The sequence below is a fragment of the Puntigrus tetrazona genome, chromosome 11 (assembly GCF_018831695.1).
Source record: "Puntigrus tetrazona isolate hp1 chromosome 11, ASM1883169v1, whole genome shotgun sequence".
Lineage (NCBI taxonomy): Eukaryota > Metazoa > Chordata > Actinopteri > Cypriniformes > Cyprinidae > Puntigrus > Puntigrus tetrazona.
Genome location: NC_056709.1, coordinates 11,956,011 through 11,973,510, shown reverse-complemented (window position 1 = coordinate 11,973,510; position 17,500 = coordinate 11,956,011). Strand labels below are relative to the sequence as shown.

The following is a 17,500-nucleotide window of genomic DNA, read 5'->3' as shown; positions in this document are numbered from 1 at the left end:
GAGCTTCCAGTCCAGAGCTTCTGGATCATGCTTCTTCTCTGCACGATGGAGCTTCAGCTGTTATCTGTAGGTGGCACGACCGATTGTGTTTACCGACAGAGGTTTCTAAAAAGTATCCCTGGGCCCGTTTAGTAATACCCACGACAGAATCGAGTGACGAGCGATGAGCGTAGTAACGCAAAGGTCTTCACACAGAGCTTTATAGATGGCGTAGATGATGAGATTCGCGAGATTACGTTGAGAAACGTTGTTTTTACACGCTCTTTCACGGATTGGAGAACCTCGAGCCATCTTTACTTCTCAGTGATCTTAATAAGTTGCTAGATGTTCTCTCAGCTGATGTTTTTTTTCCAAGTTGATTGATTTCTTTCAGGAGACCTGTAGCAGGCATCAAATGAGCTCGTTTAGTGATTAAGAATTCTTCTCAGTTTAAACATGCTTTATTTTATTTGTTTTACTGTGGATAAAATATTGGCTCATGTGATTTAGAAGTCTTTCAGCTGCCAATTCTGAGATTAAAATCGAATTATATAAAAAGTCTGATATGGTGGGATATGAACTTATGTGAACAAAGTCATGCGATTATCTTTTCTGTTTGTTTTATTAAAAAATACATATTATTGCCTTCTCAGGGTTGTTACAGTTAACTAATACTAAGACTAAAACTAGAACCATTTTCTAGAACCAAACATTTTAAAAACACATAAACGTAAACTTTTACTGTAAAACTTTATTTTAGCTATTTTTCAAGGCAACGCCTCTCGTTTTTGTGAACTTGAAGTACTAAAATAAACTGAATATAAATATAAATAAATATATAAACTGTACAAACATTAACGATGATTAAATATAAAAAAATAAAATTATAATAATTTTAAAAAAATTATAAAAATGACCAAACCACACAGCAAATAACTAAAACTTGAACTTTTTAAAAAAAAAAAAAAAATTTTTACAAAAATGAATTGAAAATATTGACAGAAACTCTCAGAGATAGTAACAGTATAGTTCTTCCGGAGCGTCGTGAATGTGATTTTTTTGTGTTTGTCAGCGCATCTGGCACAGCTTTAGCAGGAATGCTAACTCAAGTGTTAAAGGCTGGTCTAGATTTACCACAAACGATCTCCATCTGGCCCCCAGAACCCCGTCTCAACCCCGCGGCGCTGACAGACAGCCCTCATGCAGCTCAGGAGCAAATAAACGCATTCAAAAAATACTCTTAAAAACATTTCTTATTCATTAAGTTAAGCATCACATGTATTAGTTTCAAAACATTCCCGCGAGTTTTCTTTAATCCTAATTAACCAAGAAAAAAAATAGTAATAGTTTTTTTTAACAGAAACATAATTTAAAGGGATTTTTGGCAACAACAAAAAAAAATCTTACAACATATAAATAGCTTTTAATATTTTTATTACTTGTATATATATCACTCTATAAATACTGTATTATTTATTCAAATAGATTATAAATAAAATACTAAAAGGAAGAGGGTTATGAAAGGCTTTATTGCTAAAACTAAAATCAACTATTGTGTTGCTTAAAATAAAAATAATAATACATTTAAAATAAAATGAACTAACTGACATAAAATGATAATAACATTAAAATAAAATACAATAAACATTAACTGAAATCAAATAAAACATAAACTTATTTTTGATTCAGCGAGTCGCAATGAAATATTCATTAGTTTCGTTCTGACCAACATGAAGCACTAAATTTTAAAATAAAAATGAGCTAAAACTATATTACTTAAAAAAAAAGCTAATAAAAATGCACGCGGCAAACTTTTTAGACATTTATTTAAAAAATAGAAAAATAAAAACTAATTTACATTGGCATTTTAATTATAAGAACTACTTCACTCTGTTTCTAAAAATAAAAAGCACAAATGCAAATGTAAAAGCGTGACACAGAACAAAAATAAACAGGCATCATTTCTTATGTATATATTTGCGTTTAAACAGGCCTAGAAAGAGGAAAGAGGAGTCAGTTCTCCTCGTCTGTAAGTGGGACAGTTTTTCTGTCCCTAAAACTATATTTCTTATTCTACCAGTGATTTTGGCCGCGGCCCGCGAGACGATTCCTGGACTCCAGGTCTGTCAGTGTCATGAAATAATTACACATAAATATTCATGCCATGTTTCTATGCAAAATAGCATCTGTTTTGGAAATAACATACCATCTGTTTTGGGGACTTTTAGGGACAATTGTGATAAAGAGCTCTTGTGATACGCATTATCCATTTTGATCTGAAGAGACGGATGTGTCGGTCGCACCGTTGGACGTCGAGGTGTGTTTCAGTAATAGATCATCCTGAAATCCTCATCAAACAAGTGAAGATATTCACTGTCCAGCGCGTTTCTTCGTCCACAAGTTCAAATACATACATATACATATAGATATATGGATACGAATATGCATCTTCAATATACGTGCGAGTGTGCTTATATACACATTTGAATATACACGCTATATATTATGCAAACAATCTTTTATTTTGGTTGCAATTAATGTTGAATCAGTTTGGTAGTTCATTTTTATTATTATTGCTGTGTTATTGTTCATGCACTACCTATTTTTGTTTAATTTATTACTTTATATATTATTATGTAATCAATAAATATTAAAAATTAATCTAATAATAAAAAATCTAATAATCAATCTTTTTCATCTATATATTGTATATTTCATTACTTTTTGCACTGAAATTATATTTATTAATATATATATTGTATGTATATTAATATATCGTGTCAGCTAATGCATTCGCTATTTTTAGTTTATTTCATTCTTAATTCTTTTTTTTTTTTTTTTGCCGTTTTATTGAGCTGGACAGACTCTCGTCTATCATCCCTCTGTCATCTCTTCGTCTCACTCCATCCGTCTATGAAGGAGGGAAATGAGAGCGTGTCCTCCGGTTAAATTTAGAGCAGATTTTCACTTCACGAAACGCCGGTGGCTTTTAGCACCCGAGGTGTTGAACACACACATTATAGGTGGGAAAACATTCCCAGCATCCCCTTGGCATGCAGGTCAGCGTCAACGCAAAGAAAAAGACACAAGGAGGTCAGAGATCAAGTCCAGACCTTGAGCTGGACATCATGAGCCCGAAGACCGCAGCAGAAGAGCACGCTACTGTAAAACACTCTATATACTGAATTACAAAGAACAAAACTACTAATACTTCAACTGAAACTACAAGCAAAGAGGATGATGCATACCACACACTTCTTTATCAACTAAAACTGCAAGCATTAAAAATCTCACTTTAAATAAAATTAAACAGAAACTTGTTTTATTTCAGCAAGTCACCAAGGGAACATTTCCTGTTCGTTTGCTTTGACTTGATTTACTCGCTTACTAAAACTGAAATGGAGTTCGTTCAAAGCGAAAAAAGGTGAATTCAAAGTATGAATAAAAACTATAATAACCGTAGCGATACTAAAACGATACGTTTTGAGTCAAATCAAAAACGATAATTAAAACAATAAAAAAAAAGTAAAAATGAATAGAAATCAAATAAGATTCAAAATGAAGTTTAAAATGAAGCACTAAAATAGCTAAATCTAAAATAAAAATGTACAAACATTCCTAAAAATGACATACTGAACATATAGAACATTTAGTAAAAAAGCTGTAATCACTGTAATAATACTAAATAGTAAACAGCATGCGTTGATTTTTATTGATTTCATGTCAAGAGATTGTTTTAAAATGATCACAGAGTTAATACGTTATTTATAATAAGATGTATATTCATAGAAACAATATTCGTTTTAAAATCGTATTTAAATTGTATGTAATATTTAAAAATATATATTTAAAAAAAAAAATTTAAGTTGGACAAATAATTACAAAAAATGGAAAATGACACATTTAATTAAGCATAAATGTTCATAAACATACTCCAGCATTATTTTTTGTTGTATTTTCAACTATAAAATAATTATTTACAGTATACTGGAAAAGGAAATTAATGTTGAGGGCACTGCATTAGTAAATGTAAATTGATAATGTTTATTTTAAAAAACTAGGCACTATATCGTTTTGAAAATATTAATATACTTTAAAAGATGTTAGGGCTTTCGTATTAGAAATATAACAAAGGAGTAAAAGAGTGTTACACGAAAAAGAGCTTGATGAAAATGAGTTCGACTAAAGGAAAAAACATCGGTCCCAGGACAAACCCTCTTACCCAAACACCCGGAGGCCTCCAGAGCCCAAACTCACCCCACCAAACCCAAAACACAGCGGCCACCGCGCTTTCATCTCAATGCCACACGGGTCAGAAATGTAACGGCGGTTTGAACATAAATAATGCAGCTTACATCTTCACAAAGACTGGTGGTGCATGCGAGCGTCTTCTGTTGTGGTAACAGAGAGAAAGGCTTCAGGTTCAGAGCTCTTCCCTCATCAAAGAGTTCAAACACGCGAGTTGTGTCTGTCATTCAGCGAACATGTTTGACTGCGTGAAACACTACGCTTTCCACCATGAACGACAGACACATCAAGACAAATAATCAAACCATTTAGGCTAAAACCAAGCCTGGCGTGATTCATTGTAACGGTTTCCTCAAAGTCGGCAAGAGTGTCTTCCAAGATTTTATTGTATTGCATTCATTTACTTAGATTTCAATTACAATACATATCTTCAAAAAGTTTTTTCTCCTCTTCAGCAGCGCTTACATACACCAGGCTTTACAGTTTTATTCTTATCCATATTCTGAAGGTTTTTACTGAGGGGTTTGTTTATATATCATTCTCACTGTTTTATTGCTGCACTTATCTATTTGCGTATATAGATTTTAATTACAATAAATATATTTAAAAGTTTTTTCTCCACTTCAGCAGCACACACATAAACCAGGCTTTAGAGTTTTATTCCTCTCTAAATTCTGAAGGTTTTTACTGAGGGGTTTGTTTATATATCATTCTCACTGATTTTATTGCTGCATTTATCTATTTATGATATAGCTTTTAATTACAATCAATATATTTAAAAGATTTTTCTCCACTTCAGCAGCACACACATAAACCAGGCTTTACAGTTTTATTCTTATCCATATTCTGAAGGTTTTTACTGGAGGATTTGTTTATATATCATTCTCACTGATTTTATTACTGCATTTATCTACTTGCGTATATAGCTTTTAATTACAATAAATATATTTAATAGTTTTTTCTCCACTTCAGCAGCACACACATAAACCAGGCTTTAGAGTTTTATTCCTCTCTAAATTCTGAAGGTTTTTACTGAAGGATTTGTTCATATATAATTTGTGTGATTTTTTTATTGCACTTTATCTATTTAAACTATATATCCGTAAAAGGGAGTTTTCTCATAATGAGTTTGTTTCTCCAATTCAGCAGCACTTACATACAGTAAAATTTACAATTTTATTAATATCTGTATTCTGAAGGTTTTTACTGAAAGGTTTGTACATAAGTCATTCACATGATTTTATTATTCCACTTTATCCGCTAAAGTCTATAGATCTAAATTACATTACTTATCTTTATAGAGCTTTTTATCAAAATAAGTTAGTTTCTCCACTTCAGCTGCACTTACACACAACAAAGCTTACTTTTTTATTATATTCTGAAGGTTTATACTGAGTCTTTTGTTTATATATCATTGTCACTGATTTTATTACTGCACTTATTTACTTGTGTCTATAGATTTCAATTGCAATACATACGTTTAAAAGTTTTTTCTCCACTTCAGCAGCACACACATAAACCAGGCTTTAGAGTTTTATTCCTCTCTAAATTCTGAAAGGTTTTTACTGAAGGATTTGTTCATATATAATTTGTGTGATTTTTTATTGCACTTTATCTATTTAAACTATATATCCGTAAAAGGGAGTTTTCTCATAATGAGTTTGTTTCCCCAATTCAGCAGCACTTACATACAGTAAAATCTTATATCTATATTCTGAAGGTTTTTACTGAAAGGGTTGTTCACATATAATGCACGTGATTTTATTATTGTACTTATCTATTTATGTAATTTCAATCTACATCTACAAAATAGTCCAAAACAGCTGTGTGTTACATTTTGATGTGAGAGACAACACTTTTTTACTGGAGGAAGCATTACGGATCATGGACTTGCACTTGTCTTGATGGATTTGTTTCTTAAGATGCCTTTTCAAGATGGACTGGAGTGACGTGGATCATTGTGATGTTTTTATCAGCTCTCATTCACAGCGGAGCATCCACTCCTGAGACATTTCCCCAAATTAGACGAACAAACAAACTCATCTAGGTCTCAGACGGCCAGAGAGAGAATTTACATTTTTGGGTGACCTCTTCGTTTCAAAACATCTTCTGTGAAGAAAGAAAGAAATCAAGTTATTTATTAATAAAGTGTAGCTTCAAACAGATATTCGGCAGCGTTGAAACGCATCCAGCCTGCAGTCAACCAGCAGATGCTGTGCTTTAGACTCCATTAGCTAACTAGTTGGATGCATGGCAGTAACACGCTGGCGATCCGGCTCTGATTATTGCCATGGCAATGACCTTATACCGAGCCCAGCGGACGCCATCTAATCTGGGCCTGTGAAAAATAGAGCCGGACTCCTGCAGACGGCATCGGGCCTGATTTATGCAAACCAGCTTCCCCGGCCTGTCACGGGCTAATCATCAGCAAGGATGATAGATGATGTTTATTTTACCATGATGGAACGCAACCCCCTGGCTGATGATAATTACAATAAAATGGACAGATCAAGCCGGCCGAGTTATTAAATTATCAAACTATAATTTGCATTAATGCCGGGGTTTTGGGGGCTTCCTGACAGCCGAGCTGCGCGAGGATGCGGGAGAAACCGTTTCCACCTTCACAGCTGCTGCCCTTGACCTCTAACACCTTCCTCTTCCTCGTTTCCCTCCTCGTAGGATCCCACGCGGATAACCCAAGCGGCTCTATCCGCCGGATCCAGTTGCGCGCATGCGAACGTCTCGAAACGCCGTGCCGGAATCGATACGTCACTCCGAGGGTCCGCCGCTAAGAGAGCGGAAACAGAAAGCTAAACAAGAGAAAGGCAATGACAGGAGCGGCGTTCGCTCTTCAGAGCCGGACGAAAGAGAAAACACAGAACACGCACGGGATTTTAACACAAACTAACATCTTCTGAATCACCGCATGACTTCATAGTCGACGTGAAATCAAACGTTGCGTGTCCCTAATGCAGCGCATCAAATCAATGCATTTAGAAATACAATATTTTTTGCATGTAAAAGCCTTGTAAAGCCTGACATATGAAATAATAACACACACACAATCTAAACAATTCATTGAATCTTTAGAGAAAATATGTTTGTTTGTTTTTGAGTATCATATTTGATTCATCAGGCTTTTACGGCTCATATAGTGTGATATAGGGACAATATGAAGGAAAAAAGCAGCTCGGTTTTATTAAACTAAAGGCAAATATGAAATTTGGTGCAAATACTGATATTTCTAATGATCTTTATAACAGCGTAGCATATACTTGCATAAAATGATACAAATATCAATTTAGGTTCTAAAAACATTGCCTGGAAAATTTTTTGTAAAACGTATTCTAAAACAGAACGTTATTTAAAGGTTACAAGAACATTTCTTACAACATTCAACATTTATTTTTATTAGAAGAAGAACATTAAAATGTCCTGTTTTTTAAGTGTGATTTAAAGGATTCTAAAATGTTTCTTACAGCACACTATTAATTGAAATTGTACCCAAAATATAATATTTTGTTAAATATTCATTTCTCCGACAACTTTCTTCGAGTCCAAAAAATATCACGAGGACGTTCCGAGAACGTTGCACAAACACTACTTTCAGAATGTTTTAACGTTAACGTCGTCAGAGCGCTTCCTGTTCGTTCACCACGCCATCTTCAATAACGAGGAGTTCGGAACGACGCAAAAACATTCAGTGATTGAGAGCTGAAGAAATAAAGGCTCCTCGGAAGATGCGAGATGTTCTGGAGGCTCGCGGAGATCGCGAGGAACGGTGAAAGAAAAGACTCTCACTTGATCAAAACCCAAGCAGCACTAAAGAGCTGCATCCTGGCAGCGGGCAGTATGTAGTACGGGCCGCTGAAGCGCTGTTGCAGAAAATTCAACACGATCACTTCTACCGGGTGTGAAGTTCAGATGCAGTCCTACACGGATCCGGCGTCTCACGAGCGCCTCGTTTCCTTCTGTCCGCGAGCAGAACTCGGTTTGCTATTCAGCCAAGGACTCGCGCTCAAACATTTGCCTCGGTTGTCCTTTTTTTAACGAAGTGTTTGAAGGGTCTCGCCGGGGAAGGAGAAGCCCTGGTGAGCCGCCAGCTGGACAAGAACGAGGAACGAGAGGAGGAAAAAAAAAAACAGGGAAGGGAAAAGAGAGAAGAGGCTAATGGGGCTGCTCCTCTTTAAAGTGTGATCTACCAGAGGAATTGATGCATGCGAGAGCTCTGCTTTTGCACTTCTGCTCTTCTGTTTGACTAGAAAACCGTCCAGCACAAACACTTCATCTGGAGAGGGTTATAGTCTGTTAACAGAATGAGCTGGAGCTTTTTGTCTTTTCGAAAAACACATCATTTTAAATCAGCTTTAGAGAAAATATTACGCTGATGCTTATAATGTCTTAATATCGTTGTGCATTATAGCTGCATTTAACAGACCTCGGGAAAAATATTGACTCACAAACGAATGCATGTTTTAAATTATATATATATATATATATATATATATATATATATATATATATATATATATATATATATATATATATATATATATTTAAAAATATATATCAATTAAATACTGCACAAAATAATTCCCTTACAAATGAATAATCAAACATTTTGTAACGTTTTAAATATATTGTAAAATGCAAATGCATCAATAAAAACAATACATAAATAGATGTTTAATGTTGTGTGTTATTCCCTATTTATATAAAGAGAGCTGGGCAATGATATATAGATTTGATTTTCATTATTTGGCTTATTAATTATATATTTATCACATTTATTTATTTTATATAAAGAAAAACATGATTTGGTGGTTAATTAAAACAGTAACCATGCATTTAATTTGTGACCTGGGGATATTACAGATAAAACTTAAATGTACAAAAAGAAAGATATATATGTTAAAATTAACTGAAATCAAAATTAACTAATATTTATTGCAGCTAATCATTAAGGCAACGCTTTATATATAGCACACTTATATATATATAAATTATAAAAATAAAATATAAAAAATAATAAAAGTATCTCAGTGATACTAAGATAACACTTACAATTGCATACATAAAAAAAAACATAAGAGAAATAATGTTATATTCATGATTAGATTACAAACTAGAAATATGAATAGAGATAAACCAAACGATAAGATACGCTCGTGCATTAGATGTCCTCGTGTGCTTTGCGTCTGCACTGAACGAGTTAATGCATGTCGATCCGAGCATTGTTTATTTCTGTTTTTCATATTACAAAACACAGATGATTCAGTGTGAGACATGAAAGAGAGCAGCAGCAGCCCCCCGGTGATCCCGGACAGGCTCTGACCATTAAACCCCGTTTATGGATCCCAAAACAAACAATAACAAACAAAAGCAATCGTGCGTAATTAGCGGAGGTGGCAATTTCAAACAGATGCGAGCTCTGGCTGGAGCCCAGTCGCGGTAAAACACGGAGAACGATTGACGAAGAACGCTCCAAAACCGGCTCTCGGCCAATCGGGGAGGAGCGCGTGCCCCCGGCGGCCCCGGGGTCAAAGGTCAGCAGAGCTGAAGCAGATCAGAGGGGCCGAGGGCCTGGAGCCCGGACACCGCCATAAATCCAGCGGCTCAGAGGAAGCTATCCTTTACCAAAAAAAAAAATCTCACGCTTCTCAAACGATTTCCAGGCTTCTGCGTTACATCGAAATGTTATGTTCAGTGTTTGTGCATAAAAACATACAAAATTAATCGTTTTAATTCATTTACACAATGCACATAGCGCACACACACACACTCAGTTATTTTATTTATTTATTTGGCCCAAATCCATTTTAAATGTATGCTACACGTATGCTCTTCAATAAAAAAAAATATTTATAAAAAAACTAAAAGGATATATTACATTTCTGCTAATGTAAATGTGGATGGAATTGCCTACGAGAGATTAAAACTTTAATAAATTTAACATTACATATATTTTATATTGTGCACTAATATATGTGTTTGGTTTCTTTCATTTTTATTGTGACTGTATTTCATCAGATTCAAATACATAGATTTTTAAATGCTGTTGTAAAATACATTTTATAAAAGACACTATTCGTCGCCAAACCTATATAACCTATATAATATATTTTTATATACACACAAAATGATTTTGCATTCAAATCAGCTAATGTTGATAAAACTGTGCAATGCATCACGTCGATAAAATCAGTCTAATGAGATATAAATGCAGCTTTTAGAGACCTTTTTTTTCCCAAAGTGAGCCGTGTCCCAGTTTTCTATGGCAAACCTACTTACAGTGGAACAATATTAGTGCATGTAAGAAATATTGCAAAAATGCAACAAGTCATAAACACAGCAGAGCACGTGAAATATCAGCGTAACACGCCCCCTAGTGGAGGACTAAACCAATGGGCTTCGATTGTTTCTGCAAACACACACTGAAACATAAACGCTGCAGTAAATATTTCAGGTGCGTTCTTAACGTTTTTAATCGCCAGCTTGAACCGAACGGACTGAAAAAACTCTTTTTCATCTGCTCGTGCTTTGGACAGGAGCGTCCGTGAGATGCATGAATGTTAAACGGCAAACAAGATTGCGCTCGGGCGAAAACGCATGGTGTATAAATCGTACTATTAGCGAGTGACGTTTAACATCAGTTTAAAGGGATTTCCACGAGACGGCGTCGGTAAATAAAGAGAGGCGTAAACGCAGGCCTCAGGTGTAATTCAGCGGCCGTTTAAATGATCCAGACACGCGGTAAACAGCACGAGCATAAAGATGTCTGCGTGTGAGGAAGAGTGAGTTCACGGTAAAAACCAAGGTCAACGAGAGCGAGGAGAGAAAAGAGACACTGGAAACCCCCGCGTCTCACATTCATCCGTCAGCCTCTCTCTTCTTCTACAAAGCAGAAGTTTCAGGGCGTTGTTTCATGAAATCGATTAGTTGTGTTTAGAGCGACGTGCGCCGGTTAAAGGAACGCTACGCTTTTGGAAACCGCCTCGTTTCTCGACTCCCCCCGGAAGTGATAAGTTGAGTTTCACCGTTTTTGAATCCATTCGGCCCGAACGCTTTTAGCGTAGCTTAGCATAGATCACTGAATCCGATTAGACCGGTAGCATTGCGCTAAAACCCCACTTTTCTGTGCAAAGTCGAGATTAAAAAAAGTGTGATGTGACTGCTTCCAGATTCCTTGATTATTACGCCGGAAAGAGAGTGTAGGTTCTAGTCGTATGTCATTTTCCACCGGTCTTAACTACAGGAGAGTCGAGTTTTAATCTCATAAGATATAGTTCTATCAGGACATCTAAGTCTTTTATGAACACGCCTTAGAAAAAAAGCATTACCGTTCTTCATCTTGAGACAAAATAAAGCCACCCATATGTTTTAAAATCGTTCTGTTCAGGCAGCTCAGACAACTAGGGCCTCTTTTATAAAATGTTGCGCAGAAATCATCCCAAATTTGATCTTACGATAATTCCTCCGGAAATGACGCTTTCAGATGTTTCAGATCTTGATCTGCTTTCAGCTCTCTGCCTGTAAACGTCTTCTAATCAATGCCATTAACACGTAAAACATCTCCAGAGCAGCGAGCTTCAAGAACAGCGCACATTTTCAAGAACCTGCAATACCCCGGCAATAAAAAGCGTCGCGACGCTAAGCGCTTTTCACTGTTAGCGATCAAACTGAATAATACAATTTATCACAGCATTAGCACACTACTGTTCCAAAACGAGCTGGTTTTGTTTCGTCTAAGCATAACCTTTGACCTCTGCTCCTGTGAGAGAATCCTTATCATACATTTACAGACCAGCTGCAGATTTAACACTGGTTTAGTTCACCTTTGCATGAACACAAGCATCATAAAAGCACTCTATCTGAGATCATCTGAAGTCACGTGAACAATGCAGCAGTCTTCAATCTTGTTTGCATTCTCATATACTGACAGCAAAACCAATGCATTGACATCAGACTTGAAAAGGGCATTTTCGATTGAATACAAAAGATTGTTATTGAGTATTATTTTTAACCAGGTAACATATTATTTAGGATGTGGAAACCTTCTAAAACACTGACGTTTCTTGTCATGAGTAGAACATTACTTAAAAGTCACAGGAACGCGGCTTGCGTTGTATTTAAACGTATATTTTTAATATTTCTAAGAACGTTGAAATGTCGTGAATAGAATATTTGAAGGCAAAAAAAAAGTTCCATTAACTATATTTTCACCCAAAATTTCTGCCCTTCTTTTTAACATTCCAAGGATTTTTTTTTTTACTCAACTTTACGGGAACCTCATCAAGAACCAACACCATCATGAGAACATTCAGAGAGTTTCATTTTAATATTGAGAACGGATCAATAATATTAAGGGAGCACCACAAACATTACGCTGAGGGCGTTCAGTCCTAACATTTACGTAACTTAGTTTAGAGAGTTTAGAGAACGTTGCAAGAGCTGGGTAGAAAAATCCAAACCTAAAATGTTATCTCAACGTTTTTAGACGCGTATAGAATATTAACGAATAATAAAATAAATTAAGAAAAAGTTTTAAGAACGGCCCATAAGCATAGCGTTGAGGATGTTTGCTAACGTTTAAATGAACGTTGGAGCAACGTTGTGAAGACGTTGTTCTAAGCGTTTTCTCTCAACGTTATATAGAGTTCCATAAACATTACGTTGAGGCATAACGAAAAATCCCGTTCCATAAGCAGTTCGCTGAGGGCGTTCAGTGCTAATATTTAGGCCAACTTAACTTTTTTAAGTTGGGAGAACGCGCCCTGTTAGACGGGTAGAAAATCCGAGAGTCGAGATCGGCGCAAAACGCAGTAATAACGTTCCCGCGCTGAGATAATGACATTGAGCTGATTGGAGTCCGTCTTTCTCCGGCACTGCTGCAATGCGACCGCATTAAATTTCATAGTCTGCTCAATTACATCTCCGTAATCAGAATGGATGACAGAGCGGCCAATCCACCTCCCGGACTCCCTGAACACGAGACATCTAATGTCAGCCTGACAGGCCTCACATGGGCCGAGGGAGCCGAGGAGCGCATACATATTCATCAGGCCGATTAGACGTGTTAAACGCGGGCCAGGATGGAGAGGTGGGTCTCTCGGACCTCCAGGTCTGCATCTCATCACCGCGGCCCGTTCCCGGTGACCCGCTCGGCTGCCAGCGTCTGCCGCAGTCCGCGCTTCCCTGCATGCACCGGGGCCCCGGCGGACTCCCACGAGCCCGCGCTAGCTCCCTGCCATCTGCCGTGATTTATAGAAAACGGCCGATGATTTATGGTCCAGTCATCGCACAATGAAGTCGTCCTCTTTCATTCGCTCGACCTCCCCGACCCAGCCGCCACTCCCGGCCAGGTTTGGGAAATATGCTCTAATCATACACTAAAAAGATGTTTAAACAGTGAGGTCTGGCGGAGGGAATTGAGCCCTTTAATAGAATTAATTTTCTCCGGCTGGGTGAATGTTGATGAGGCGGCGCGGCGGAGATGAGACGCGGCCACCGCGGAGAGAAGCGGCGGCTAATGAGCGCCCGCCGCCCGGGTTTATCCTGCGCCGGGACTCGCGTCTCCGAATAAACAATTACAGGTGCGCGGGGAATCTCCAACAAGGATTTAGGACGCAGCCTGGAAATATGAAATCTCAGATGAGCAGTGAAGCAATCGTTCACTCTCACTCCTCTATTTCTGAATCTGAGCTTCCAAAACGCCCTTTTTTTGGTTTTTTATAGGAACGTTCCATTTTTTATTTTTGTTTTTTTTTTTTGCAAATATCACGGGAATGTTTTCTGAAGGAAGTTGTTCTGAAAGAAGCAGCCTAGTAGCCTAAACTTCAAAACCGTTCCAACGAAAACGCAAACCTATAAATCACATTTTTGTGCTTTCGTAACCGACTGTTGGTACCAAAGCATCGTTTATGAACTTTTAGACATAAAGGTACAAAAGCTGTCACTGGAACGGTACGCTTTTGTACCTATTAGGTTCAAATATGAACACTTTAAGTACTAATATGCACCTTTTAGGTACAAAAACGGTCCCTTTGGGTAGACATGCATCTTCAGGTACTTTATTTCTCAGAGTGTACATAATTCATAAATAGAGTTTTGTTTCCTAAAACATTTCAGTTGGACATTTATCTTACCTTTTGTGCTGTCAATGCTTTCAGAACATTTAGTGGTTCTCAAAGGTTCCTGCGATGCCGAACTGAATGATTTCGTAATGTTCGTATAACCAGAGAGAGAATTCAAAGGTAACGTTGCCGTAATAAAATTACACAATAAAAATTCGGTGCATTTTGAACATTCAGAAAACAGGCTTAATAGGAACTTTCTTGGAACATATTTGGAATTGTGAAACATAAAGGAGATGATGCGCATGCTGCTTTCCTATTTGATCAAAAGTTATACATTCGAGGTCTTCAGAAGTTACGCGGCAAACCCAACCTGACCCCCAATCTCATTTCTATCCTCATATACTAAAAAAACCTGGTGCAGTTTATCTAAAGGGGCTTTTTATGGTCGAACACAAGCATGCAAAAGATTTGAGAGCCGCAGATGGACTTGGACTACAGTGCATTTAATCCCAGTTTTACAGTTTGTTATTACGTCTAACGTGTTTTGTGTTATTGACCTCGATTACTTGAGCATTCAGGATAAAAACTGCCAATGAGAGACTGTCAGCATACAGAGGTTCCTTCTCAAATCCCTTTTTGTACAGAAGAACCTACTGCGCTTTAACATAAAAGAAACGTCTTCAAAATGCAAGCTTACAAACCGAGGCATGAATCTACATTGACAGGTTGTGTTGCTAAACTTATTTTTCCTCGTTTTAATTGATTTTCTTAGTATATTTTACTGCTAAAAAATGAAGGTGGAACTTCGATTTGTTTAGAATTGGAAAAAAATTCAAGTCGTTTAAAAAAAAACGATCTATATAAATATTACGGATCAGTGTTTCAGATTAATTTCGTCACCTTAAAAAAAAAAAAAGAAGTACGTGCACTGATAAATCCGTACAATCTCATGCCAGCTCATAGATATTTTAGGGTTTGATTTGGTATACGTTCTTGACGGATTTTTAGGGGCGTGGCTTTCGAGCTAGCTTTTTCGAACGAACTCAAGCGAAATCGCCACCTCGTAAAATATCTGCGTTTTCCCGAGTTGGATAAACTGTTGCCGGAGAGCAAGGAGGTAAATCCCTCATTCCCTTAGCGTCATTAATCCGTGAGCTCATAAACGAATCCTCATCATGTTCCCGCACTGATTAATGGCGCCGAATGAAGTCTACAGTAAATCAATTTCTCGTGTTAAGGGCTCTGTCAGCGGACGAACACAATCACACATCATCCCGCCGTTTTCAGCTTCACTGCGTCTCCATCGCGGATGATGATGACGACGACGACGATGCTCTTCGGTGATGGTGTGTCAGGACACATGTACCTCCCCAGACATCAATAATTACCGTCGTGTCATTCATGATTCAGACAGCGTTCTGTCATTTCACGATGATCTCAGAGGACGAATGGACGCCGAATGACTTTTATATCTGGGACTACAAGCAAGATGTCTATGTAGCGCACGAGAGACTAAGTAAAGCACGCTCGGGATTGCCTCTATTTTGCAAAACATTACATTAATTATTATTTGAGCATGCAAATTTATTTTTAAGATAACAATTCCACACCTCCAACCATTAGTATTAGTAAAGGCCTGTCTAGTTTTATGCACATTTTTCCACATGGACTACAATAGTGAACAGCACAGGGTCATGCAAAGCACGAAATATCAAGGTATTTTAAAATGTGGCGCTTAATTGAATTTTATGGCACGTTCTAACCCCAGTGCAATTGCATGCACTCTATAAATCCATCAAAAATCATCTCATCTGGTAAGTCCAAATGCAAAGTCATATACAGCGTGCAGTGCAATCCTTCAAAAGCTTCAGCTTCGTTTTATCTCCACCTGCTGGTGGAATACAGAAGCGAGATCACCTTCATCCCGAATAATTCGATATAATAAGTCAATCACGGATTTCTGGTCACCTCTTATTAAACGGTAAATCCATTAAAGTACACAGTAAGATGGAAAGGCAGCAGCGAGGTAACCGAAGGACAGCGTGACGTTCAGGTGAAGACTACAAAGACTGAAACTTGTGAAGGTCCGGAGTGAAAGTCCGGCGAGTCTTCAGACATCAGAGTGACAGATGAAAGAGCATCTCATTACCGACACCGTGACCTTCAGCCGGACCGACAGAGAGAGACTTTCTCAGAGCTTCAGGCTTTTTAACAACATGTTCAGGTCATATTCCACCCAAAAACCAACTGGGTGTTTCCAATGATTTCTGCTTCAGGACCAGATCTCATAGCATGCTTCATATCCCGTTCTCAAATGAAACTTCACACAGCCAACGGCGTTGCTGATCATTTAACATTTTTAAGAACAAATCCATCAGATCTGCATAATTGAAATTCGCATTATTCCAGGATACTGATTCATTAACAGAGTCATTTCAACTATTAAATTGTCCCTAGCAATGATTTCGACCAAATGATTAAATCTATGCGTATGCAACCACTGTTGCACTCTTTTTACACTCTATATAGATACACTCTATATATGCTCTTTTAGTCTCTATATAGACTAAAACATTGAAGACACAACAATCATTCTCAAATAAAAACTAATTAAACTAATTACAGCGCTATTAACGGTAAAAAAACGTGAAAATGCTACAGTAAAAACCAGTTAAATGGTTAATGGTACATTCCTGTAAAATGTACGAGGAAAAAAAACGCAAACTGAAGTTCCCAGAATTCCCTGCATTGCATTTCAAATGTTTTTTTTTCTTTGGAATAACTGTTTCTTCTTATTTTCGTATCAGTTACGTTTGTTAGGGTTGTATGCACGTCTATTCATTTTTTTAAAAGTGTTTGTGTGAACGTTCATATTTAAAAGCTGTTTGTGCTTTTGGTGTTTATCAGTGTATTTCAAAAGGTACAAAACAGATAGCATTGCTTTAATAGTTGCTTTAATATCGGTTAATGAAATTACGGTATTTAACTGTAAAACCTAAAATGTTGTAAACACATTTATTTCGGGCCGATTCCGGCCACCACAGCTGCCATTTTTTTTACCGTAAATTTGACTAAATATATTTTTTACAGTGTACACTAAATCTAAAGTAAGTAAGTGGACGTTTTACACTGATTTCCTCTTAAAGCAGCTCAAATATTGTGAATTATGCTACAAAGCCGATCATCAACCGCAATGT

At 37.0% G+C, this 17,500-nt stretch overlaps 1 protein-coding gene across 1 annotated transcript in view; it reads right to left on the bottom strand.

Moving 5' to 3' along the window:
- LOC122353861 (G protein-coupled receptor 137Ba-like) overlaps positions 1–17,500 on the bottom strand; it is a 1,117,577-nt gene that overhangs the window by 896,611 nt on the left and 203,466 nt on the right. The gene's annotated exons all lie outside the window — the stretch shown is intronic.